At 34.5% G+C, this 27,229-nt stretch overlaps 1 long non-coding RNA gene and 1 pseudogene across 1 annotated transcript in view; both read right to left on the bottom strand.

Moving 5' to 3' along the window:
- Positions 1-16,019: 16,019 nt before the first annotated feature.
- Positions 16,020-27,229, bottom strand: part of LOC145558516 (secretory carrier-associated membrane protein 1-like) — a 196,802-nt pseudogene continuing 185,592 nt past the window's right edge.
- Positions 21,212-27,229, bottom strand: part of LOC145559748 (uncharacterized) — a 75,749-nt gene continuing 69,731 nt past the window's right edge. The window contains exons 2-5 of the long non-coding RNA XR_014092919.1: positions 24,091-24,404; positions 23,902-23,959; positions 23,670-23,779; positions 21,212-21,525 (exon numbers count right to left, since the gene is read on the bottom strand). This is a non-coding gene — a long non-coding RNA (uncharacterized LOC145559748). The remainder of the gene's footprint in view (positions 21,526-23,669; positions 23,780-23,901; positions 23,960-24,090; positions 24,405-27,229) is intronic.

A 27,229-nucleotide genomic window follows, 5' to 3' on the forward strand; every position in this document is an offset into this window, starting at 1 on the left:
CTTTTGCCTTAGCTTTGCTCGAGGACGAGCAAAGGTTTAGCTTGGGGGAATTTGATGAGTGACATTTATGTCACTCTTAGGGAGTAGTTCTAAAGTCATTTTCGTGTTTATTTTATCTTACTTTCCCCTTTCTTTCTCTTGTTTTCTCTTAATAATATTTCTAGTTTATTTTGGTAATTTTGGTGCGTTTTAGTTCATTTTCTTTATTTTATTAGTTTTAGTCTATTTTCGTATTTTATTTTACTTTATTTGCCTGTATAGTTTTTGTTTTATTTTTATTAGTTTAGTTTTATGTCTCTTATTTTCTATTTTATTTTATTTTATTCTTTTTCCCAATTCCTTCCTTCGGTTTTGTTTGTGTAGGTTTGTGTCCGAGACGAGGAATGTGTCTCAAGTCAAAGTTATATTTGAAGGTCCAAAGTTAAGGTTCAATCTAACAAGTAAAATCCAACACATCTTTCCTTAACTCCTTTGCTTCTTGCCTTGCTGCTGCCCCGTATCCTACACCCCACATTTCACTTTACCCTTCACCACACCAATCAGCCACGCCCAATTCTCCAATTTGCCTACGCACCGCCCTCACCTCGCAACTCACAACCACCACCAGCCACAACAACAACAACAACAATAATAGCAACGGCAGCAGCACAACCCCTGCTCCACCTCACGCAACCCACAACAGCCATTACCTCAAAACCAGCCACCGTCAGCCGCCAAAATCGCCAGCTACCATCTCCTCCACATATAGCAGCAGCCTGCGACCTGCTATCGTCCCTCGCATCACAGCCAACATCACCAAAATCAGCACAAAACAGCAGCAAATCAAAGCCACCAGCGAAAGTACTCCCTCTCCGCATCCCACCTTACCACCACCGCGCAATAGAGCAGCCACCATCAGCATCAATTACAGCAGCAATTGCGCCATTTCATCACCAATTCGCACAGCAACAGCCCCAAATCAGAGCAAATTCGATTTCAATCGGGTTCGGGCAAACCGTTGGTGGTTCGGTCAAAGTTCGAGTCAGAGACTTTGTGGGTTTCGTTAATCGAAGAGGAGTGGTCGAACATACCTATGGTTCGACCGAACCAACCCCGTAGTTCGGCCGCACCAACCCATGGTTCGACCGAACCGCTCCACGAGCTTCACACATGGGTTTTAATGAAGATAGAATGGCCTTGATTTGATGATCGATTATGGCTGTTGAGAATGAACGGTGATGATTCTTTGATGAAGCTTGATGATGGATTTTGATGGGTGTGAAGTAGGGGATTGAACCCCATTTTTAGAACATCCAAATTTCGAAGAAGAACAGTGGGAGTCTGTTGGTTTTGTGGAAATTGGTTTTTGGTTTTATTTTCTTTTTCTTTTATTTTTTATTTCTTTCTTTTCTTTTCCTATTTCTTATTTCTTTCTTTTATTTTTATAATTAGTTTCTTATTTTACTTTTCCTTTTTAATTTATTTTCTTTTGTATTATTTACTTAGTATTTTATTAGCTTGGTATATATACCCTTTTTTTGGGGTAATTTGGGGGGAAAAACAATTACCAATTATTCTACTCTCTAATTAGTTTTAGGTTAGGTTAGGATTAGTCTTCTTTGGTAGAGAGAGAAAGTGAGGTTTTCTTCATTAATGAACTTGGATTTTGAAGAAGGAGCTTGTTCAATCCTTTGTAGATCTTCATCTTCAATTAATGAGCAATTTCTTACTCTCTCTCCTCTATTTTTATTTGTTTATTTTGATTATTATTTTAGTTGTTGGTATTGCTTGTTGATCATGTTGATTCTTGATTCTTTGTTGATTAATCTTGTTATTATCATGATTAGTGAGTAATTTCCCCATTAAGGGGATGGTTGTGGTGTAGTTGGACCTTGAGCATGTTCTAGGGTTTAGAATTGATTTATTTGTGATTAAAGTCTTTATATGCTTGATATTCTTTAATCTTCTTGCAAGTGCACATTGTTGGTTGATTAAAGGTGAATCTTTGCTAACAAGAAACGGAAGTTGACTTAGTTAAGGTTCATTACTATCGATTGTTATTTAATAGTACCTCCTAGTATATGGTTCTAATGTGGAAACATAGAGGCTATGTTAGGAGAAGCCAATTGACCCCGGAAGGCGGCTAGATTGGATTCTTAATTTCGATATTCAAGCATGTTTAGTTCATAATTAATTCAATTTCTATGCCTTTGTTTATGTTTAAGTGAATGCTATACCTAAACCATTTCCCTTAATGTTTTATTTCTTGTTTTAGCATTTTTAGACTTTAGTTTGTTTATCCCCTATTCCGGACTAGCTTAATTGTCGATAGCATTTGGTGGTGTTTACCGTTCTCTGTGGTTCGACCCCTATGCTTGCCTTATACTAGTATTAGGTTTGTTTAGGTTGTATAAATTGTATTTGATCTAGGGATAGACAATTGACGATGCGTTTATTCCCTTGTCAGACAGCATCCGGGCCTATCTTGCAGACGGCACGCTCCCTGACTCACCACGGGAGGCGGCTGTTCTAAAAAAACAAGCAGCTAACTTCGAGTTGCGACAAGGAGAACTCTTCAGGGCTGGCTTTTTGAAACCCCTGTTGAAGTGTGTTACCCCTGAAAAGGGGAAGGAAGTCCTCAAAGAGTTGCATTCGGGATTTTGCGCCTCCCATATAGGCGGCAGATCCCTCGCGGCCAAGGCCAGGCGGCTTTACTTTTGGCCAACTCTGGAGTCGGATGCCATGGAAATGGTACAAAAATGTGACAAGTGCCAAAAGTTTGGCAAGCTCATCCATCGTCCGGCTACAGACCTGACGGCCATCCACAGCCCAATACCCTTTGCCATTTGGCATGGACATTCTGGGGCCATATACAACTGCACCAGGCGGCAAGCGCTATATATTGGTGGTTGTGGATTACTTTACCAAGTGGGTAGAGGTTGAGGCAGTAAAAAACATCAAGACTAAAGACGTCATTTCCTTTATCTGGAGGAACATAATCACTCGTTTCGGGGTGCCCATGTCTATGGTTTTTGACAATGGTCCTCAATTTGAGACGCCTCAACTCAAGACTTGGCTGGGAGACCAGGGGGTCTCAAGCTTCTTCGCATCAGTCGGCCGGCCGCAAGCAAATGGCCAGGTCGAAGCCTTCAACAAGTTAATCTGAAACGGGATTAAAAAGAAAATTGAGCGGGCTGGTGGCCTTTGGGCGGATGAATTACCACACGTCCTTTGGTCCATCAGAACAACTGCTAAAGGGGCAACGGGAGAAACCCCATTCCTAATGGTGTATGGTGCAGAAGTTGTTCTGCCCATTGAGCACTATGAGCCGACCCTTCAAATCATGTTGTATGATGAAGAGGCGAATTGGGAGGCCATGCGCCTAGCATTGGACTCACTTCCAGAGCGCAGGGGCAATGCTGCCTTGCGTCATGAGATATACCGTCTGAGAATGACTCGGGCTTACAACAAAAGAGTACACAAGCGTCCTCTCAAAGTGGGGGACTTTGTGCTACGGAAAATAGAGGCAGTCGGTAGGGCGAATGAACAGGGAAAGCTAACCCCAAATTGGGAAGGCCCCTACCGAATCTATGAGGAGGTAAGAGACGGCACCTATCGCCTGGAAGAACCAGACGACAGGCAGCTGCCCAGAACATGGAATGTAGACAACTTGAAAAAGTACTACTTCTAAGTACGAATGTAAAGACCTCAATTTAGTAATCTCAAGTTTTGTTAATGAGAATATTCCTTCATTTCCCAACTTATCTTTTTATTTAAGTTTTTTAAGTGTCGCCTGTACCAAATACAGACGGCCAATACTTGACGAATATTAGAACAGTCGTTCCTACGAAATTCATCAAGTTTACACCAACACTTGACGAATATTTACTTAATCATTTAAGAGGCCTAAGGCCAAATAAAATCATGATGAGGCCCATGGCAGGATGTTAATAAACAAAAAGAGACCGAATGGTCACAGTATGCTCCAACGTGAGTATGACCGTCTGCTCCAACATGAGTCAGATAACCGGCGACGTCGATTCGGGCGAATTCGTCGAGGAGAAGCATCTCCCATTTGGGTGGCACATTGCTTTACGAATATATCAAGCGGCCCTACCAAATGCTAAGGCAGCATTCGCAGTCGTTTGTTTTAATCGAAAGTGAAATCTAAAAGACCTGAATTTTCTATCTAGCGCAGTTCAGAAATGGTCACTGTTTCATAAGTAGAGGCTAAGCGAGGCATAAAGACGGATGCGCCTGTTATTGCTCAGGGGCAAAACAGGCGGAATATTTGATTGATTGACTTAGAACTTAGCACTTATTGAGGCTATTGGTCGGATGACGCCTGATCCTTGCCTATGGGGCACGACAGGCGGACAATTATTTTTAAAAGAAAATTGGTTAAGTTACAAACTTAGCATTTTATCTCAAAGAGGCATATGGCCGGAGGCGCTTGTTTTTGCTTATGGGGCAGAACAAGCGGAGGTTTACCCTTAGCAAATTAGCTAAGTTGGAAATTTGAGTTAGTTCGAGCCAATGGCCGAATGAACACTTATGTTTGCCAATTCTGGATGGACGTCTGCCGCGTGGTTTGGGGCAATCACCATAGTGATTGATTGACTTAGAAACCATGCATACTCTTCTAAGTATCAAAAATTTCTAAGTCAATCAATCCAATAAACCGAAACCACTCGACATCCGTCCAGGGGCAAGAACATTCGCATGGTATACAGGTTATAATACTTCGCAAAAAACATGCAATGAAAAATTCAAAATGTAAAGGACAACAATATGGATAACTTCAGCCAAATGGCCGAATGATTCAAATTAAAAAGACCAATCGTCACCAGACGATTGGTTAAGATTGTTATCTGGCAAAGCCAGAAAGATTGTCAAATTACCCGACCCCTTGGTCGGTAAAGATACAAATACTCGGCACGCAGTCCGGAAAAGAAAAGTACATGGCCATTCGGCCGCAGAAAAGCATAAAAGCTTAAATGATCAGGGGAGAGCCTCTTCAGTGGCAGCCGGCCTGTCGTCCTTCGGCTGCTCTTCATCCTTTTTCTCTTGCTCCTCCGCCTGATCCTCCTCCTCGCCACCAGAGGACGACTCCCCAGAAGAGTCGGACCCAGAAACTTTCCTCGGCCTCAGCATTCTCAGCCTCTTCAATAAGGCGAGCGTCGAATGCTTTGCTGGCTTCGTCAAATTTGGATTTCCAAATCTGATAGTCCGAGTCCGGCTATACAGTCGCCCAAGTGTCCCGCATGATGGCTTCATAATCGCTCATCATTTGCTTAACAAGAGCCTCTTTCTCTTGATCAGCCACGGACTCAAACTTGGACTTCAGCTGATGCTCCTGGTTGCTGAGGCGCTGCTCCAGGCGGCCCACCTTCTGCTTGGCTCTCTCGGCCTCTTCTTTGGCATCTTGAAGAGGCTCGAGCTTCTCCTTAAGAGTTGTAATCTCTTTCTTAAGGGAAGTGATGCGCAGGCGAGCCGAGTCCAGGTCCTTCTTCACCTGCATATTGGCTTCCGCCTGCGAATACATCATATCAAGCGTCAGATACTCATTCTGAGCAATATCAAATTGAGCTCGATCCAAGGCAGACTCGGCCCGAGCTTTAGCGGCTGTTACCTCTTTGGATTTCTCCTTGAGGGGTTGCCTGAGCCCTTGGACGCGCAGCATGGCCTGCAAAAGATCCGAATGGTAGAAAACTCCATCGGAGCTACACTGCCTTGCTGTTCTTTTGATTCTGGCCATAGTGTCCTGCACAGACACGGAAACGGTCGGATTCGGAGAAGTTTGCAAAGCAGGGTCTTTGGCCAAGCATTCGGCACTGCTAGTTCTAGATTCAGGCGTCCCCGGTGACCGGCTGATCACTATCCTACGCCGTGCCGCATGCAATTGGGGAGCCATTTTTTTAAAAACAAAGAAAAAATGAAGAGTAAAAAAAAAAACAGGCGTTACCTTAGAAGAAGGGAGAAAGACGCCTGGTTGATTTAAGAACGGTCGGACTGTTGGCCGAGTGTCGGATGCTTGAAAAACGCTTAGGGAATTTTGAGATTCTTTAAGTCAAAAAGTCCAAGATTCTCCAGAGATTCGCCAAGGTGTGAATCCAAGGGGGGGTCAAACCTCACTATTTATAGGGGGGTAAAACCCTAATTTTTTCCCTCCAGTAATTTTTGAATCTGACCACTCAGATACTGACACCTGTCACAGGAGTCATGTGCAATGCACGTGACCCCTGTGAGGGGCAAATGATTTGGGTATTTTATACCCGGCCAGGTGGCCCAATCAGAAAGCGCCACGTGTCCTCCGTATAGGTGCCATTTGGACCTATGGAATGATGACACGTGGAGGGTGGACTCTTCTCCGTCCTACGTGGACTGAAGGTCCAGCAGGGACCATTCAGGTGGCGACACGTGTCACTCAAAAAGTGCTTCAGAATCCTTTTGGGCACAGTGACACGTGTCACTCAGGCATTGGCCCTGGAATGGCGGCCTTCTAAGGCCCAAATCCCGAGGCGCCGCAAAACGGCGTGACCTAATTCCTAGGTCACCAGATCCTAGGAAGTCACACTCTTCAAAAGGACCCTATAAATAGGGACATTATGTCATTTATGACAAAAAAGAGAATTTTGACACGCAATACGAGACAATACGTCACTTACCATAGAGCTGTCGTTTTCAAGGAACACACAGCACTTTACCTGAGCTCGGAATCCGAGCAGATAAACTTTACTTCCGCACGTTTTATTACCGAACGTTTACTAACTTAATTTTCGGAGGCGGACCACCGACCATCCGGCGGTCCGTTTGCTTTGCAGGTACAGGCATCCTCAGTTGAATCCAGTTTCAGGGTTGTAACTCTCCCAAGGGACAAAAACCCCCGAAACACGAACCATAAGAAATAAACGATTACAATTAACCGAACAAAAAAAAAATAATCGGTTACAATTTACTAAATCATTAAATATAGCTGTTAATGGTTATAATTATGGTTACACTTTTAAGTAAAGGTTAACCGATGGTTAATTGTTTAATAAAAAAATATATTTTTATTTATTTAATTTGAGGAAAAAAATGTATTTTCAATATTTATTTTTAAGGAAAAATATATATTTTGAGGAAAATATATATAATTGAGTAAGTTAACCCTAAAAGAATCTTTGTTGGTTTGTAATCAACTAATTGGAGTTTTTTTTTAAGGAAATTGGAGTTTAATATTGTTTGTATTTAATTCGGTTACTAAGTTAACCCTAAAAGAATCTTTGTTGGTTTGTAATCAACTAATTGGAGTTTTTTTTAAGGAAATTGGAGTTTAATATTGTTTGTATTTAATTCGGTTACTAAGTTAAAATCCCGTGCAATGCACGGTTGCTAAATATTTTTATAATAATATTACAAAATATAAAGTATATCAAAGATATTCAGAAAAATATTTCATTTGGGTATATATTGAATATGTTTGTCAAACTAGAAAGAAAATATCACACGGTATAAGTAGTTTACTTAAAGATTTTGCAAATAAAAAAAAAAAAAAAGCGAAATGGGCGGGAAAAGTTTTTACTAGATAATGACAAGTGTCATGGAAGGATTTGCTTTTTTTTGTATAGGTTAATAGATTACATTTTAAACTCTTGGAAGAGCAACAAAGTTTGATTCAAATTTATTTAATGATTTGTGATTAACCGGTAACCATACTATTAAGAAGTGAATAATCATTGCAGTTAACTATTCCTTAACGGTACAGTTACAGATCGTGTTTTTGATGAGTAATAGGTCTAACTATTACCCATGCCGTTAATTAAGACTTTACGGCACGGTTAACCTAATGTTTAAAACCCTAGTCTCGACTTGACTTACCCCACTTAAATTTTAATTTAACCTGCCCATCCCTCAATCCTTTAGAAGTGATCCACCCTGCCTCTATCTCGACCCACTGAACATTTTAATTAACAATGTTCATTAAAGTAGCATGTACTCGGTATAATTATGTATAGTATTTTGATTTATTGTAAATTTGCTATACTTGTCTTATTCATGTGTGTTTCATTTAAACGAATCTTTTTGGACGCTTATACTTTGGTTAGGTAACGTAGAGCTTGACCACACCAAATGTATATAATTAATGTAGGTTTATTATTTTATACTCCATCCGTCTCAATAATACCTGACATAGTTCTCAATTTTGTCTGTCTCAAAATGCCAGACATGTTACAAAATATAGAATGGGACCATTGATAAAAATATATTTTCCTATACTCTCTTTGGGACCAATAACCTTAAAAGACCAAACCCAATGAAATCCCACATTTTCTCTCTCCTCACTACTTCACTTGTTGTTTAGTTACAATATAAAAATACAAAAAAGAATATTTTACACAATAAAGAAATGTTTTAAATGGACCCACTTGTTGCTTCAAAAAAAAATGGACCCACTTGTAGTTTTCTTAAACTGCGTGTCAACCCCAACATCCCAAGTATTATGGGCCGGACGGAGTAACAAACAATAGATACAAGTACTGAATAGTTTGGACTTGTTACTACTAATATATGTGCTTATTTCATTTCTAAACAAGTGAATGTCTTGGACGATGCATCGAATTATTATTTTTAATAAATTTTTGGAAATTTTGCAAAGAACTACCATTTAAATGATGAGTTTTGAAAGTAACTACCATTCAATTATTATTTTTTAAAACAACTACCACAAAAATAAAAAATTTTGAGTAGCACTACCTTGACAACTATTCCGGCGAGAATCTCCGTTACTGGGCCCCACGAATTACACTTTCCCTCCTAAAATCCCACCTGAAATGACGCATGTACTCTAGATTAGATAATAAAGATTAATTGCCCCCATAACCCTCAATTTTAAAAATCCCCAATTTTAAGTTTTTCCCCAAGAACCCTAATTTGAAGATTCAATTAAGAAATTAAGTCAATTAAAATTGGTAATGAGACATGCATTATCTTGACTTGAGTTCGCCTAACAATTTACCTTCATCTCTTGCTTAGAATCAAATGCAATTAAGTAGGGTTTTAAATTTTTTAAACTAAGGCAAAAAGGGGCAAACGAAGTTTATCAAATAAATATAGAGGAGAGAGGAAGAATTTTGGAGGAAAAGTGTGATTCGTGGGGCCCATTGTCAGAGATTCTCGCCGGAATAATTGTCAAGGTAGTGCTACTCAAACTTTTTTTATTTTTATGGTAGTTGTTTTAATTTCTTTTTTAAATGGTTGTTGTTTACAAAACCCGTCATTTAAATGGTAGTTCTTCGCAAAATTACCTAAAGTTTTTTGTCTAGTGAGAACATTTTGACGTAATAATATGATAATTAAATAATAATATATATAAAAAAAATCTTTTTAGTTTGGTATTGTAGGCGTCGCTCGAAGTACGCCTACGTTAAAGCATGTTGTGAATATGCTTGGCACTCATAGGAAGTGGGGAATTGACATAATACGATTAGGGACAAGGAAAGTAGGGAGCCGCCAACAAGTATTTAAGGAACTTGTAAACCGTTCACGGATCATAAAAGGCAACCACGATTAAAGGGACAACGATAGGCAACAACAATTAACCCGTGAAGGTTACACCCCATTCATAATCCATGAGATTACTAACTCCATATGGTTCGGAACCACGAAAGGAGGATCGGGGATGATGGTATGAAGTTAGTCATGGAGTCACATTCGCCCGTATTGGCCTCTACTCGATTCTTATAGTGAAAAGTGATTCATGCGATCTCAAAGGCAAACAAAGAAAGATTCAATTTACTCCAAACTATTATTAAGCTAAATTGGTTGAATATTAATGCAACATATAATTCTAAAATTTGTGATCACTTGATTAACAAAAAGATTAAAAGGAACATAAACCGGTCGTCCAAATTATCTTATTAGGCATGATTTTCAAATACATATTCCCTTTAAACATGTAATATTGTGATCAATAAATAACAATAGAATAAACATTAATATTGGAAGCAATTTAACAATAAATTGTTAGTCAAATCAAATAATAAATAAACCTAATCATGATACTAGCAATATAAAAATAAGAGTAATTAAGTGAATCAATTACTCACATTCCGCGCATTCCTTAAAATTGTTACATCATGAATAAATTGTTAGTAACTTCAATAAAAAAAAATATAAATCAAATTGAAACAATTAAATTAAATAAAAAGTAGAGTTGATTTAGTCCAAACCCTCAGTCAATTATACCTTTCACGCCTTGGTTTAAGTATAGAACTTTGGGTATTGTATGAACTCCTTGGACTGCTTAAGGAAGGAATTATGGAATAATAGGGAGGCTAGTGTTTAGGCTAAAGAGGGAGAAGAGAATTATTTGATGATCAAGCTTGTTGATGATTGAAAAAAGGGTGATATGACCTCTGTTTATAATGAAAAAAGAAGGGTCGAAGAATTAAGAAAAGATAAGAATTCGAATCGGATAAAACTCTTGCGATAGACAGCAGTTTTTGCGGTTTTTGTTTTTATCATATCTTTTGATCCAGAAATAAAAATAATATAAATAACATATCTTTGGAAATATCTTGAAGTCTACTTTCTCTATCAATTAGAATCAGATTAAAATATTTTGTATAATAAAATATATGGCCGAAATAGTGAGACGGTGTAAGTTTTGGATAGAGTTTGACATTTTTTCATATCTTTTATGTAATAGCTCGGAATTAATATTATAATATATCATTGGAAAGATAATTTCAAGGGCTATTCAACCATATAAAATTTGGATAAAAACTATGACGCACGAAAATAATATCTGTCTATCTTTGAACGTCTTTCAATTCGAATAGAATTAGGACTTTCAAAAAAAAAGTTTTTTTCAATTTCAAACTCTTTAATCTTATCTTTTCAAAAATGATAATTAAGATCTTTTAGAAACTTATAGAAGCTTCTAATTAATCCTAATTGGTTTAGGAATAGGATTAAATAATTTGGACTCTCCACATGATCATTGGGTCGTAGGTAAGGTGGGCTTAGGTTCGATTTGGGCTTAGTTTAATATTTTGGTCATAACTTATTCGTTATAACTCGGATTTGGGCTTATAATTTATCGTTGGAAAGCTCTTTTAAATCCCCATCCAACTATTCAATCATTCGACCAAAATTATGGACCAAAATAAACTGGAACAAACGTTTTTATAAAAAGGACACGAAATGAATGATTTTAAAGGACACGAAATGAATTATTTTGGGTTTAAAGGCACGAAAAGAGGAAAATAAGTTATGGTTTGGGGAAATGGACTAGAAATTGGGCTGGTTTATGAAATGAAAATATGGATTTAAGCACTCCTAAGATTAAATACTCAACCCAACCAATAATGGCGGTGAAAGGTTGTTCATCATCGGGTTTGGTTTTGGGGAGACATTTTTAGGTGTCTACAGGTACTAGTATAGAACCCGTGCAATTGCACGGTTTTTAAAAGTGAAATATTACGAGTAAATCTTATAGATTAAAACTATAGTAGTTAATTTAATACACAATTGTGAACCCTTGTGTTATTCATTATTTCGTAACAATCACTATCACAATAATGTGTACCCATTTATATTCATGTTTCTTTTTGCCTTAACCATGCGGGTCTAACCCGACGACCCATTTAATGGTTCTTCTTTTTTATATTAAAAAAAGTACACTTATTTTAAAATTAATATCTAGTTTATAGATTGAGTTTGATCATTTGTCTACCATCTAACATTCATTTCTTTATCTCATTTATCCATCTCATATAACTCTTACACAGATTCATAATAACAATTCCTACATCATCTATGTATCCACACCAATTGCATTCAAAACCCACATTATCGTCATGCCACGTAAGCTTGGCCAGCCTAACCTCTTCCTTTAATTTTGTAACGTTTAAATGTTTTTTATTATCATTTTTTATTAGTTAGGATTAATGTTCTTTTGCGACAATTTTAATTCTGTAATAGGTATGTAATGGCTAAAAATAATATTAGTAAGAATATACGATTAAAATTGAAAAAGAAAATAGCTAAGTAGGCTTGAAAATCTAAATTTCTAAACACACAAAAAAAATAACAAAGTCCTTTTAAACCGTTAGGTTGACCCAAAACTTTGGGTTAGAGTTGATCATTTCTTGGCCCGTTAAATAAAGTGACCCAACCTGTAATGACCCGTAATCCGAAATAACCCGACCAGATTGATGGGTCTATGTCCATCATTTAATTAAACTTATTAAGGATTTTATTTTGAGTAAATATGTGTAGATTCTTATTTGTAATTTTGTGTGAAATTTGACAATGGTAAAACAATAATATTTTGACAGTGTATAGAATATATTACAAAGTATATTTACAATGTATATTGACATGATAATGCTGCAATTTTGTAAAACATTATAAACGTTTTAGAATGTTTTCAATATGTATGAGTTTTTAATAATAGTACGTTTTAAACTAATTTAATTTATATTTTATTAAGTATGTGCAAATTAATACTGTTTGATAAAATATTTTCGTCAACATATTATTGTAACTTACTAAAATTATAGAATGTCAAAGATATTAACAAAAAATTATCCATATGTAACATATATATATATATACACACACATAAGGTTTAAAAACTATTTTGGTATTGAAAATTAAACTCTTTACTTTATTTAGAATAGCGGAAATGGGCGAGATTGGATCGTACCAAATTCTAACAATTCTAACTTTGATTTCCAATTTTCATTGAGAGGGATGAAATCATTAATCATGTCATAAGCCATTTAAAAATAAATGACAAAACTGCAAATTTTAATTATTGTATCTTAGGGTGATAGTATTATGTGTATGTAAATTGGTAATAATATCAATTTTTTTAACTGGCCAAATCACTAATATTGCATCACTATTATAGGATTATTATTACATAACTTAATTTATAAAGATATTGTGCAATCAATGAAAGAAATTATAATATTATTAGTGTAATATATGTATATTGTATTAATATATTTTGTTATACTAATTGATCTTATTAGTATAAAAATATTTATTTTTTAATTATACATATTTATAGTGAATTACAATATCATAATAAGATTTAGTTGATATTTTTAAGGTAAGAAAAATAACCGGGAAATATTTTAACCACATAGTGATCTGTATGTTTCAAGTTGTAGGTTGAGCATCCTCTGTTTTATTACATATATAGATAGATTGAAAAGAATACTTTATGCAAATATTATTTTGGGAAATTCTCCCCGGTAATCATGAACTTTTATTTTTTCTCATTGATAAACTTTGAAACTTTTGTTTATCAATGGTAATCACGATATAATAATAATAAGCCAATGGTAACTTAAGTTAAACAATTTGTTAATTACTTAACCATGATTAAGCTATTTGACTGCTAAAAGACATAACTACCCCTAGTTTGAATCAATCCCAACCATTTGACAGTGTTATTTCAAAATTATTATTAAATAATATTTAATTGATTTGTATCCCTTCATATCTTAAGCTAGTTTAGAATTCTTAATTGATTTGCATCAATAATACTTAACGTATTTTTCTTCAAACGAATTTTTTTTGAGCTTGGTCATACGGAGTAATAATACTTGTATGTGAAATGTTCGTTGTAGCTATAAACTTAATAATGTAAGTTCCATGTTCTACGAGCATCTAATATCTATATCTATATCTATATCTATATCTAATACTAAAGCAATAACCACTTAGTTATATTTTTCCTCTTACATTCTCTCCATATTTAATACATTTTTTTCTATCATCGATGTCCCTCGATTTTAGGATTTTAAAGTTATTTATACCTCTTGATAACATTTGCTCAAATATCATTATTTAATATGAATGTCATTTAAATTCCACGTTGTTTATGAACGTGCCATCAAATAATGTACAATTGAAAAGCTAATAAACCTTAACAATATTTGTAATTAAAGGACAACAAAATTGTAAATAAGAAGAGCAACCACGAAGGAGTAAAAATAAATCATCTCTTGGTAATAAACAAAGTCTTCGTACATACAATTTTTTTTCCTTTTTAAATAATATTAATAACATATGAATTACAAAACATTATAATTATTTTATTTAAAAAAAAGGCATTACAAGTTTTTGTTAAAAAAAACTTTGTATTAATTGATGGTATGTTTAATGAAAAAAAAAACAATTAAATATATTAATGAGAGTAAACATATTAATGAGGGTAAAAAAGTAAATATACATTTTTGTACACAATTTTTTACATATTTTTGAGGGTATAGTTGGTAGCACACTATTCCTAAGAGTTATTTTCTACTTATATATAAGGTAGGGAATCACGCACAAGAAACTTGTTGTCTCACTTCTTAGGTATCTTATAGATTCCATAGAGACATGTTTCATTCACGAGGTTTCATAATCAAAGTGGCCTATGAGCTAAAGACCTAAGAAGAGGTTTCTTATGCTTAATGTAACAGGTCTCTAAGGCATGTTTTGTAGTAGTGTTGGTCGCGATGCCTTGCTTCCTAAGCTAAGAACGCCAAGGCCCAAAATCTTGTTACACTAGAGCTTTGTAATACCGACTAACCCAAATCGCTTGCAACAAGCCATGATATTATCAAATCAATAACCTAGGCAATTTATAAATTAAATTAAATGCTTCAAGAATCAACGTTGACCATTACTCCATTAGCGAACATTAAATTTTTTCAAGAAAAAACATCTTGTGTTCAATACAAACCATTTGATTAACAACTTATACGACTATAAGTACACTAAAAGCATCTAAATAACTGTGAAATCACCTGAAAAAAGAGAAAATTTCAAATGGAGGGTAATATTGCACAATGTGACAATTTATATAAAAGTTACCCTATAAATTAAACAACAATAATGACTATAAAGCAACTAAGAGTATCATAAGCGTTCCTTTAAATCCTGTATAAATATGATTTGTCAACCTCTACTTCACACGCCTACAAACTCCTACCTTAGGAACCACGAGCGATAATGATATGATTAATTAGGCTAATGATTTGGGAGAAAGGAGAGGAATGATATATCGTGTCAATACTTTAAGCAACTAAGTGTAGGTCCTATGAGATTTCTTATTACCTTTACAAATAAATTGCCACTCGTAATTATAGATATAGAGTTTAGAGTTAGGGCACATGGGCATTATTTGACTAAAAAAAATGCAAAAAGTCAAGCTTGTACGCATCTTATGTGCGTAAGTCTAATGGCTAATTGGAATGTTACGTACAACTTTGGACGTTGCGCGTGTATTATTCTCTATAATTTATATACGATCTCTTGCACTTTATAATTTATATAATGATTTGTGATCTTTTAGCGTATAGGACTTGATAATATAATACTCAAATGTCGTGCACAACCTTAAGTAGGGTTGGGAGAGACTATTGAACATGAGTAATTGTTAATCATGCTCCGAACGCTTTATAGCTGAAGGTTATTAAAGTGATTAATAACTCTTAGATTATTTGATTAATAAACACAAGACAACATATTCAAAGAATTTTCTAGGGTCTAAATGCTTTACGACATCAAAGAAGTTTCAAATCATGTCATATTTGGGAGATTGGTAAATTATTCTCGAACATATTTATTTAGTTTGTTAACTATATATGCAATTTAGTAGTCTTGATAGATTTTTTTATCAACCATGCAACTGAGTTACACCTCAAAAGAATCATTTAATTGCAAAGCTTATATGATATATGATTCTTAAGGGCCCTATGCGCACCAAGCACGTCGTTGTAGATAAATAAGCCATTTACGAGATGCATGCAAGCTATAGGGGCATACACCAACCTTAGGGTCGAAGTTTTAGTACTACACGGATGCATCAATTACACTTGTATTCACAATTGAGTAATTAACTGAGTCAACTAACGATAAGTTCTCAACACCAGGTGCTACATATAAAGACAAATTATTGGTTTTACAACTAAAAATAGTGATTTAAAAATCACCAAACAATGCAACCACAAAGATAAAAGAAAAATACATAGCGGTAAGGAGAGAAGCATACGAATAATAACCAATAAAGTTACAAAATGTTGAATCAAGTGAGACAAGGCCAATTCCAACCACACCTTCAATTGTTAAGACGGGGTAAATAAGTAAACAAAGTTTTAAGAAGAGTGTTTTTAAAAACTAATATACTATGTAAGTGGTGTAAAAGAACAAAAGCAAAGCATGAATTGAGGGTGTAGGTTTTCAAAAAGCAATAATGTAAATTATCTATATGTACAGTGTACTCTCTTAATACTCAAGATTATAATGCTGACATCATTGTCTGTTGCGCGGCTTGCTTCTTCATCTCAGCTGCTTTTCCACTTCCACGAAAATACATATAAACTTGCTGCATAAAAATTTGATATGATGTTTATGAATTGAAAAGAACAATCATGAGAAAGAAAATAAAATAGCATTAAATGAAGCATTAACATACCTGAATAACCCAAATGCTAAGCATCACTTCGAGGAAGAAAAATCCAAACCCAGTAAGGTATAAGAAAAAAAAAAAAAAAAAAAAAAAAGAAGTGACATAAAATTAGTCTTTACACTACTTGAGAAGATTTAAAAGGAAAGAAAACTAAGTAACAAACTTTCCCTTGTTTGGATAAATTCTCTTTCCTCTTTTTAAATAAAATAAATCTTTCTTGTTGAAGAGATTTATATGGGAAAAAAATGAAAGGTCTCTCTTTCCTTTCCCTCACTTCTATTTCTTATCCCTCTTTATACTTTCTCTCCCTTTCTTGACACAATTTAGCCTCTCAGTTGACGTTATTAGTTTATGGAAAATATACTTATCTTGTTTCTAGAAATCCGACATCAATTTGTTTTTAATTAAAGTTATTTCAATATTTTTCAAACTTAAATAGATACCCTTGTGGACATCTAAAAATGTCTATCCTAACCCAAACTTGGTGATGAATGACCTTTTACCGTTAATTGGTTAGGTTGCGCATCAAAATTATGAATTTCTTAAAGTACTGTAGACACCCATTTGTGTCTCTCCAAAACCAAGCCCGGTGATGAGTACCTTTCGCGTCGAATCATAATCGAATGAGGTGAAAGTGTGAAAAGTCTAGTGATGTGGATGTTTTTATTAAAATATCTCTTCTTTTAGTTTTTGAAAATATTTCTTTTCTTACCCTATTTTTGAAAAACGTGCATTCTATTTTAGTTTGGTCCATGATATGGGTCCAATAATGGTGTAGTTGGATGGGGTTTGAAAAGACCTTTCCAACGATAAATTATAAGCCCAATTCCGATGAATAATGAGGAAGTTATGACCAAAATGCTAAACTGGGCTCGAACCGGATTTTACCTACAACCCAATGATCATGTGGAGGGTCCAAAGGTCTAATCCTATTCCTAAACTAATTAGGATTAATTAGAAGCTTCTATATAAGTTTCTAAAAGATCTTAATTATCCTTTTTGAAAAGATAAGATTAAAGAATTTGAGTTAAATAAAAACTTTCCTTTTACAAAAACTTTTGTTTTCTTAAATCCTTATTCTATTCGAATTTAAAGATGTTCAAAGACAGTTAGATATTATTTTAGTGCCTCATAATCTTTATCCAAATCTTATATGGTTGGATAGATCTTGAAATCATCTTTCCAATGATATATTATAATATTAAATCCGAGCTATAACGAAAAATATATGAATGAGATATTAAACTCTATCCAAAACTGACACCATTTAACTATTTCGGCCATATCTTTTTATCTACAAAATATTTTAATTTGATTCTAATTGGATTGGAAATTATACCTCAATAGCTTTCCAACGACATATTATATGCCTTATTTGAACTTCTGGATCAAAAGATATGATAAAAACAAAATCCGCAAAAACTGCTGTCCATCGAGTTTTATTTCGATTCGAATTCGGATTCTTTTCTTATTCTTCGACCCTCTTTTTTCTGTATAAATAGAGGTAGGTCATATCTCCCCTTTTTCAATCACCAAATCTCATCAAGAATTTCTTGATTCTCTCTATCTTTCTAAGCCTAGCTTTTTACAAACACAATTCCTCATACATTAGCACTAGACACACCTAGCCAAGTTCGAAGTTGCCTTCGCCCTAGACGTGAAAGGTTTGATATTTCTGAGGGTTTGGTCCCAAATCTCTCTTTCAATTATTTAATTTAATTGTTTGTTTTTATTATTTTCCTTGAAGTTACTAACATGTGTATTTTGTTATTAGAAAGAGATACGAGGCATCCATGTAAGTGCTTTAATTAATTTTATTGATATTATGATATATAAATCATGTCTAGGTTGTTATTATAATTCCTAGTATCATGTTAGGATGCTTGATGTTTTGAATGACAACAATGATTCCTAGTATTATGTTTAGGGAAAAGGTTATAATATCAAATATGCTTATTATGATTCCTGCGATGCTTCCTATTTTCTTCCTAATATTCATGTTAGTATCATGTTAGGGTTAAAGCTTTGATTTTTATTGTTTAGTGACATGCTAGGGTTTGTTATTAATCTTGTTAGTATCATGCCTAGGATCTTGCTAATATTATGCTTCAACATGATTATTATGATTATTATAATTGTTATAATAATTTATGATTATTATTATTATTATTATTATTATTATTATTATTATTATTATTATTATTATTATTATTATTATTATTTATTATTTATTATTTATTATTTATTATTTATTATTTATTATTTATTATTATTATTATTATGTTAGTTGCTTGATTATATTTGTTATTTATTGCTTGATCACACCTTTTATGCATGTTTAAAGGGAATTTGTACTTGTAATCACGCTTAATAAGATAATTAATAATCTTATTTAAGGTTAATTTGATTAAGATTCAAGTGATCTCCAATAATAGTTTATTTGTGCATTAATATTCAGCCAACATAGATTAAACAGGTTTAGGGTAATCCAATTGATTGCATGTTAGTCAGAAAGCGCACATGAATACGATCAGAATAAAGTAGAGGCCTATTATTAGGCTAGGTTCAATCTCTTTTAGGTTGGATTTGTACCTTCATTCCCGAACTACCAGTCATGGTTCCAGACCTATTGGAGTTGACGATTTCCTGGATCGTTAAGGGGTGTAACCTTCACCCTGTAAACGGTTTACGAGTTCCTAAAACTTGTTGGCGACTCTTATGCTCTATCTTTTTTCCCTTTGGACGTCACCGTACTTTAGTGTATGATCACAGTGGGGTTCATGTTTGGGGTTGTAGGGAATATTTCAAGCATTACCCCTAACTTGAACCCCATTGTAAACATACACTAATTAAAGTACGATGGCGTCCAAAGGGAAAGAAGATAGAGCAAAAGAGTCGTCAACAAGTTTTAGGAACTTGTAAACCGTTCACAGGGTGAAGGTTACACCCCTTAACGATCTAGAAGATCGTCAACTCCAATAGGTCTGGAACCATGACTGGTAGTTCGGGGATGAAGGTACAAATCCAACCTAAAAGAGATTAAACTCGACCTTATAATAGGCCCCTACTTTATTCTGATCGTATTCATGTGCGCTTTTTGACTAACATGCAATCAATAGGATTAACCCTAAACCTGTTTATCTATGTTGGTTGAATATTAATGCACAAATAAACTATTATTGTCGATCACTTGAATTATAATCAAATTAACCCTAAACAAGATAGTTTATTATCTTATTAATCGTGATTACAAGTACAAATTCCCTTTAAACATGCAATAAAAGGCGTGATCAAGCAATAACAATATCAAGCAACAATAATAATAAATTATAACAATTATAATCATAATCATAAATATTAATCAAAATTATAATCATCATAATAAATATAAAAATAATCATAATCATATCAACGCTAAAGCATAATAATAGCAAGATCCTAGGCATGATACTAACAAAATTAATAACAAACTCTAGCATATCACTAAACAATAAAAATCAAAGCTTTAGCCCTAACATGAATATTAAGAAAAAAAATAGGAAGCATCATAAAAATCATAATAAGCATATTTGATATTATAACCTTTACCCTAAACATGATACTAGGAAGATCAAAACGCCCTAACATGACACTAGGAATCATAATAACAACCTAGACATGATTTCTATATCATAATATCAATAAATAAATTAAGCACTTAATTGGATGTCTCGTATCTCTTTCTAATAACAAAATACATACGTTAGTAACTTCAAGGAAAATAATAAACAAAACAATTAAATTAAATAATTGAAAGAAAGATTTGGGACCAAACCCACAGAAATTAAAACCTTTCACGTCTACGGTGAAGGCAACCTCGAACTTGGCTAGGTGTGTCTAGTGCTAATGTATGAGGAATTGTGTTTGTAAAAAGCTAGATTAGAAAAAGAGAGAATCAAGAAATTCTTGATGAGAATTCATGAGAAGAAAGAATTAGAAAGAATAAGAATTGATGAGAATTGATGATTGTTGAGAATTGAAAACAGAATTTTAAGAGGCTATTTATAAAGAAAATCAGTCGAATGGATAAAAAAACGAATCAGAGTTTCAACGAGAATAAAACTTGATTAGCGCCAGGCGCTAATGCTTAGCGTTAGGCGCTAACACTACAAGAAAAAGGGGTATTAGCGACGGCTAAAGTAGTCGCAAATCCGTCGCAAAAATGGAATTGCGACGGATTAGCAACTACTTTGGTTAGTTGGCAAAGACCTCGTCGCAAATCCATTTTTGCGACTAATTTTTCAATAGTCACAAATTTTGCAACGACTTTGCAACTGTCATTTAGTGACTAACTCTTAAATTTTAGCAACTAAATTATTGTCCGTCGTAAAATATTAGCGACGGATTAGCGACTACGGAAACTAATGTTTTAAAATCTTTTTGCGACGGATTAGCAACTACAAGACCAAATTTTGCGACTAAGAGACAACTTTTGCGACTACAGAGACTAATTTCTTTGCGATGGATTTGCAACTAGAGGCTAAACTTTTGCGACTATAAAGACTAAATTGTTTTGGGACGAATTAGCGACTAATTTTTGTGACTTCCAAAACTAGTTTTTTGCAACAAACTAGCGACTACTGAGTCTAATTATTGCAACATACCAATTAGTCTCCATAAGAAATCTACCGTCGCTAAATTTTTGCGACTGACTATTAATATTTGGAGACCTTAATTTAGTGACGGCCAAATTTCAATTAAAAAAAAAAAGTGGCTACACATATATTCAAATAACCAAAATGTTAATTTTATTCAAATATCCAAAATATCATCATCAATTTTGTATCAATGTATTAAAAAACAATATTAGTAACCATAACACTAATTGTTTCAAAAATCAACTCTAACATGACAAAGAAGAACTAATGATGATATACATTATGCAGTAAGGTGAGAAGTAGGATCGTTCTTGTAGTAAATTTGTGAAGAACTCCCTAAACCATAAACTTTTCTATTCTTTTGCCCACCTACAAATTTCAAGTAGACTTTGTCGGGGTTTATCTCAACTCCTTTTTATATTCTTCAAGTTTATCCATATATTGTCCCTGCATTAAGATATGTATTAGTAATTATGGTCTGAATTGTTAAAACTTAAAAAACTAAAACAAATAACAACACTTATAATAAAATAATTATTGTAAACAAATATTATAATTTTTTTGGCATATTCTCCTTTGTAAATCAAACAATTCCCTCCAATAGGGTATCGCTTCAAAACCTATTTCAATTCACATTATGCCATACCACGTTAATCATTTGATTAATGCCCTTATCCTCCAACTCAATCACACAAATAAATAAATAATCTAAAAATATTAACTACCATATATATATATATTTTGTAATCTTAGCAAAATATATAAGTATACTCATACCATGACTTGATGAGTCTTTTCACCCATCAATTCAATTTCATTATTGCCCACATCAACAGAATGAGTGCTCTCATATCTGAAGAAGTTGTTAGCACTACAAAAAAACAAACATAAAAAAAGGGGACATATAAAAAAGAGGAGGGATAGGCTTTGTTAGGTATTATGTGGTAATTAACTAACTGTATTTTTTAATGTTCTAGCTGATTTATTTTACAAAAAGCAGCCCAAATTCCCTCATTTTCTTTACTGTTCTTTCTGATTTATTTTTCTCTTGCTTAAGTTGTGAGAAATCGAGTGAAAGTAGTAGCAGTTCATTACAAAATAAAGAATAATTCATAGACCCTATAAGTAATATGCCAAACACCTGATTTATTCCAAAATTTTAATCCAAAAACGTTGCTGACAGGGGAGTAGTTGGGATCATTTGTCAACATTGTACATATAAAAAGGGGAGGAGGAGCAATGGGATTAGTGGTGAATTTCTTGTGTAATTCAGTAACCCATGATATTTGTGACTTAAAAGTCACCCTTGTAATAGTCGTTTTTGCTAGAATGAAACCCATCCCTTTTCCTCAGTTTCTTATTTCTTTAAAGTTACATCTTCACTGCGTGTTGTCTTATTTTCTGGTGAGTAATAGTCTAGTTCATTACATGAACAGGTAAATGATGTCTATACCAGCAGATACAACCAGATTGCACAAATATAGTTCAGAGACTATATATATATATAATCTAAGAAAACAAAACACAAGCCTACAGGGGCTACAACTATATCAAGAATTCAAAAAATCACAAAAATAACTTTGATTTAGCTCTAAAAAGCACCACACCACAAGAATAGCTTTGAAAAAACAAGGTTAAACTCAACTCATCCGAAACAGGTGTAAAGATAAGTGTCAAAAAAATGAACAAATTTTCAACAAGATTGACATAGAATTTGACACTAAAGAGTGCCTCTGTTGCATCAAGAATATTTGATTACTCATGCTTGAAAATCTGATTCCGGTGATAGGATTCTGTCATCGAGATAAAACTTGCTAGAAAAACATAAAATATTAACATACAGATTATACAACCAAGAGATTAACATAACAACAGACTAACAACAGATCAAATGAGGTGCATCAATCGAGCACAGGTTGGTTTCATTATAGGTTTTGGCTTAAAGTTTAGAAAAAAAAAAAATAACAGTTAATGGATGCACTTGTAAATGGTCAGTGATCTAATTGTCTCAGGACATAGGAAATTGAACTCTACTCTAATATGAAATGCTTTTCACAGAGAATTAAAGACTCAACCAGGCCATGCTTTCCATAGAGAATTAGAGACTCAAAACTAGTATTCAAACATATAGCTTCCCTAGTTTAAGAGAAATGAATACAAGAAAATGTCTCAAATTTTCACTAGTAGGAAAAATCACCATATTTTAGGTTATCTCCACACATTACATGATTAGTCGGTCACAAAAATCACACTTTAGCTGAGTCCTACAAACAACAATCAACTAACCTTAGCTTCCTAGGAAACTCACTCAAAAACCACTGTAATATATTCAACACTATCATCATATGTTAAAATAATTTCTAACACATGAACTATTAGTATTACCACTAGTAGGAAAAAAGCATCCTGGATAAAGCAACATAAGACATCGAATAAGTCAAACAAACCGAAAAATCCTCATCCAACTGATGTTCTAATGAAATACGAATAAGACTTCAACATTTAAACCCCACAACTACAGGGGAATACCATAAAGACTTCCTATCACCAATATCAAGCAACTATTTCAAATTATATCTAAGAATTCATACCTTCAAGGTGGCATTTGCTTCTTATTCCCTGATTGCAAGGTTATGCTCCTCTGCCTCTATGATGTGTATTCCTCGATTTGATTCCTCATTCCTTCAAACTCTCGTTCCCTCTGTTAGATTCCATTTTTCAGTAGATCAGCCTCATAATATTAATATAAAGACAAAAAAAATATGGAAATGAAAATCATAGAGTTAAAACAATAAATACAGAGAGTGTTTAATTTGATCGCACAATGGTTGTAGCCGTGGTTGAATACAAACACCAGTGTCATTGGATGTCACCTAATATGCTGTAGCCAAAAGAATTATAAAGATTAAATCCAAAAAAAAAAGTGGCAAAATAGAAAAGGAACAACAATAAAACATACGAGTAAATTAAATAATTTTCTGATGAGAAAAGCATCTTATGTTCAAAACTAACCTCTTCTTCCCAGTCTAATTATTCACATTCACTATCACTAGGAGTCCAATTCACTTACAATAGTCTGTTCACCACCAAACTGGCGCTGCTGCCAACACCCACACGCACCACCGCCTGCCAACACGCACCATCACCCGCGCAAACCCATAACTTCACCTAATCCAAGAAGTTGAAACAAATAATCACATAAACCTAGAGAGTGAAGACTTACAAAGTTACAAGTTTAAGAAGTTTAAGGGGCTTATGTGAATTGATTTTTTTCCAGAATTGCATCACATCTTGTCCACAATCAACATCATTTTGCTGGAAGGACACTACAAGAACCCCCCCCCCCCCCCAAAAAAAAAAAAACAAGGGAATCAACAATTTTTATTATACCTGGATTTATTTAATAAACTTATTTCATTGCATACTTTTATTCTTTGAAAATGCAAGAATTGGGAAAGTAAATGGCATCAAGCTTAACCAGGGATCAAAGATTTGGAAAGTAGTGTACGAATATAAAGAGTGTAATTGAATCCTAAAGAAAAGATTTTTTTTATAACCAAGTATATAATCCAAATTAGAAATGGTGCGTAAATGTAAAAAGTGTCAGCTAAACAAATTAAGATGAAATTATCAAAACTGAAAATATGGCACCACTTGTCCACTTCAATGATAAACTAGAATTATGAAGCTATACTCATTTGGAGGTGATAACACCATAATAAAGAACCAAAGAGCATAATAAAATAGTTTTTACAAATTACATCTTCGTTGTTTCCCAGCCCAAGTATAATGCAAATTACATCTTCCTTTAGTTGTTTATGAGGAACATGCGAATGGTAATAATGAAATGGTAATTACAAATACACATTTTTCAGCAACACTAATAATGGAATGTTAATTTCAAATACGCAAAAAGCCCCAAAATTTCACCAATAATTTCAATCTTCCATCACTTCAATTGAATTTCAATAAAATTCCTATCAATTATCAAACCCAACAAGATATATAACTGATGAGTGGCATTTATGCCACTCTTTTATCCTTTTTCTCTAAGGATTCTCCCCTCATTTGCACTTGTTTGGCCCTTTTTCTAAGCATTTTTACTTAGTTTTGCTTCCTCTTTTCTTTCTCCTTTATCTTCCCTTTTCTTAGTCTTCTCGCTTTGTTTTTATTGTGATTTTCATGCTTATGCTTTGTAGGAACCATCGGGATTTTCAAGAGGAGGAAGCTAAGCTCAAGGGAAGCTGGAGGAAGTATGATTCAGAAGAGGTTCGGCCGAACCTCCTGAAGGTGTGGCCGAACCAAGGTGTGGCTGAACCTGCTTAGTGGTTCGGCCGAACGTCGAGGCAGGGACAAGATGCAATTTGGCAGTTTTGCAGGAGTGGCCGAACCACAGGAGTTCGACCAGACCAGGATCAGGGAGGTTCGACCGAACCTACCCATGGTTCGGTCGAACCTACCCTGTAGTCCGGCCGAACCTACCCTGTAGTCCGTCCGAACCTTCCCATTGTTCGGTCGGACCTCTCCTTTTATCAGATGGCTCTGTACGGACTATACAAGTCCCATCTTAGAATGTTTGGAGAGATTAGATTAACTTAGTTTTAATTTTTCTACATTTTAGCTTAATCTAGAGAGAGAAACACTATTAGTATTCATTGGTAGAGAGAGAAAGTGTGGTTTTCTTCATTGATGAACTTGGATTTTGAAGGAGTTTGTTCAATCCTTTGTAGACCTTCATCTTCAATTAATGAGCAATCTCTTACTCTTTCTCTTTACCTTTGTTTTTGATTTTGCTTATTTGCTTTGATTTTTCTTCTTTGCTTATTAATCATGTTGATGCTTATTGATTTGATGATTGATATTGTTTTCAATATGATTTGTGAGTAGTCACCTAGCCAAGGGTGTGGGGATGGTGTAGTTGCTAACTGTTCATGCTTATAATGTTGGGGTTATGTTAATGGTGATTAAAGTCTTTGCATGCTTGATATTCTTTGGTCTTCTTGCAAGTGCACATTGTTAGTTGATCAAAGATGAGTCTTTGCTAACAAGTAACGGAAGTTGACTTAGTTGAGATTCATTACTATCGATAATTCTTTGTTTGCACCTTCTAATATATGGTTCTAATGTGGAAACATATAGGCTATGTTAGGAGAAGCCAATTAACCCCGGAAGGCGGTTAAATTGGACCCCTTTACTTCGGTATTCATGCATGTTTAGTTTGCCATTGATTTGCTACTTTGTTATTGCATAATCAAGCGTCAACTTCACCTACCCATTTCCCTTGGTGCCTAGCTATATTAATTTTAATCCATTTCGTTCTTATTTTAACCTCTTAGTTATTCACACTTCTTGTTCCGAGATAGCTTAGACCCTTGGTAATGAATGCAGTGCTTAAGCATTTCTCCCTGTGGTTTGACCCCTCTATTTACCCTATACTCGTATTAGGTCAGTAGAGCGTTATAAATTCATTTGATTTAGGTTTAGTCGCTCAACGACACGATTATTGCCTTGTCAAATTGGCGCCGTTGCCGGGGAGACGGCTTCCATTGCTATTTCATTGCATGTTTGAGACTATCTCATCTTTTATTTGTTAGTGTTTGCTACTTTTGTTACTTGTCAGTGCTTACATTCTTCTTAGCTTTGTTGTATGAACAGAGGATGAACCCGCTCAAGATCTTTGATTCCCATCGATCCAGAGCTAGAGAGGTCTTTGTCCCTACTTCGAAGAGAAGCAAGAGCAAGGAGTAGAAATTCCCACACTCCAACGAGAGGAGTAAGAGACTTAGAAGATACTCCACCCTCTTCACCCTCAAGTGAAGAATTAGATAGCCCTAACTCATCTTCGAGTTCGGAAATCAACCCTTTCTCAACCTATAAGTTCGAGAGTGAAGAAGGTTCTAAAATGGGAGAGAATACGCCTTTGAGTCGTCTTAGGCCCCCGAAGCTTTTAGAGCGCAAAGTGGGATCCTAACTCCTACTACTCAAGCCAACAATTTCGAGACCAAGCCTAATTTGATTGCTTTAATTGAGAGGAAACAATTCTCGGGTGGAAAGTTTGAGAGTCCTCATTAGCACCTAAAAGAGTTTGAGAAATATTGTGACACAATAAAGGCCAATGGAGTGACTCAAGAATATATTCGCCTCAAAATGT

The sequence above is a fragment of the Chenopodium album genome, chromosome 9 (assembly GCF_948465745.1).
Source record: "Chenopodium album chromosome 9, dcCheAlbu1.1, whole genome shotgun sequence".
In the NCBI taxonomy this organism is placed as follows: domain Eukaryota; kingdom Viridiplantae; phylum Streptophyta; class Magnoliopsida; order Caryophyllales; family Amaranthaceae; genus Chenopodium; species Chenopodium album.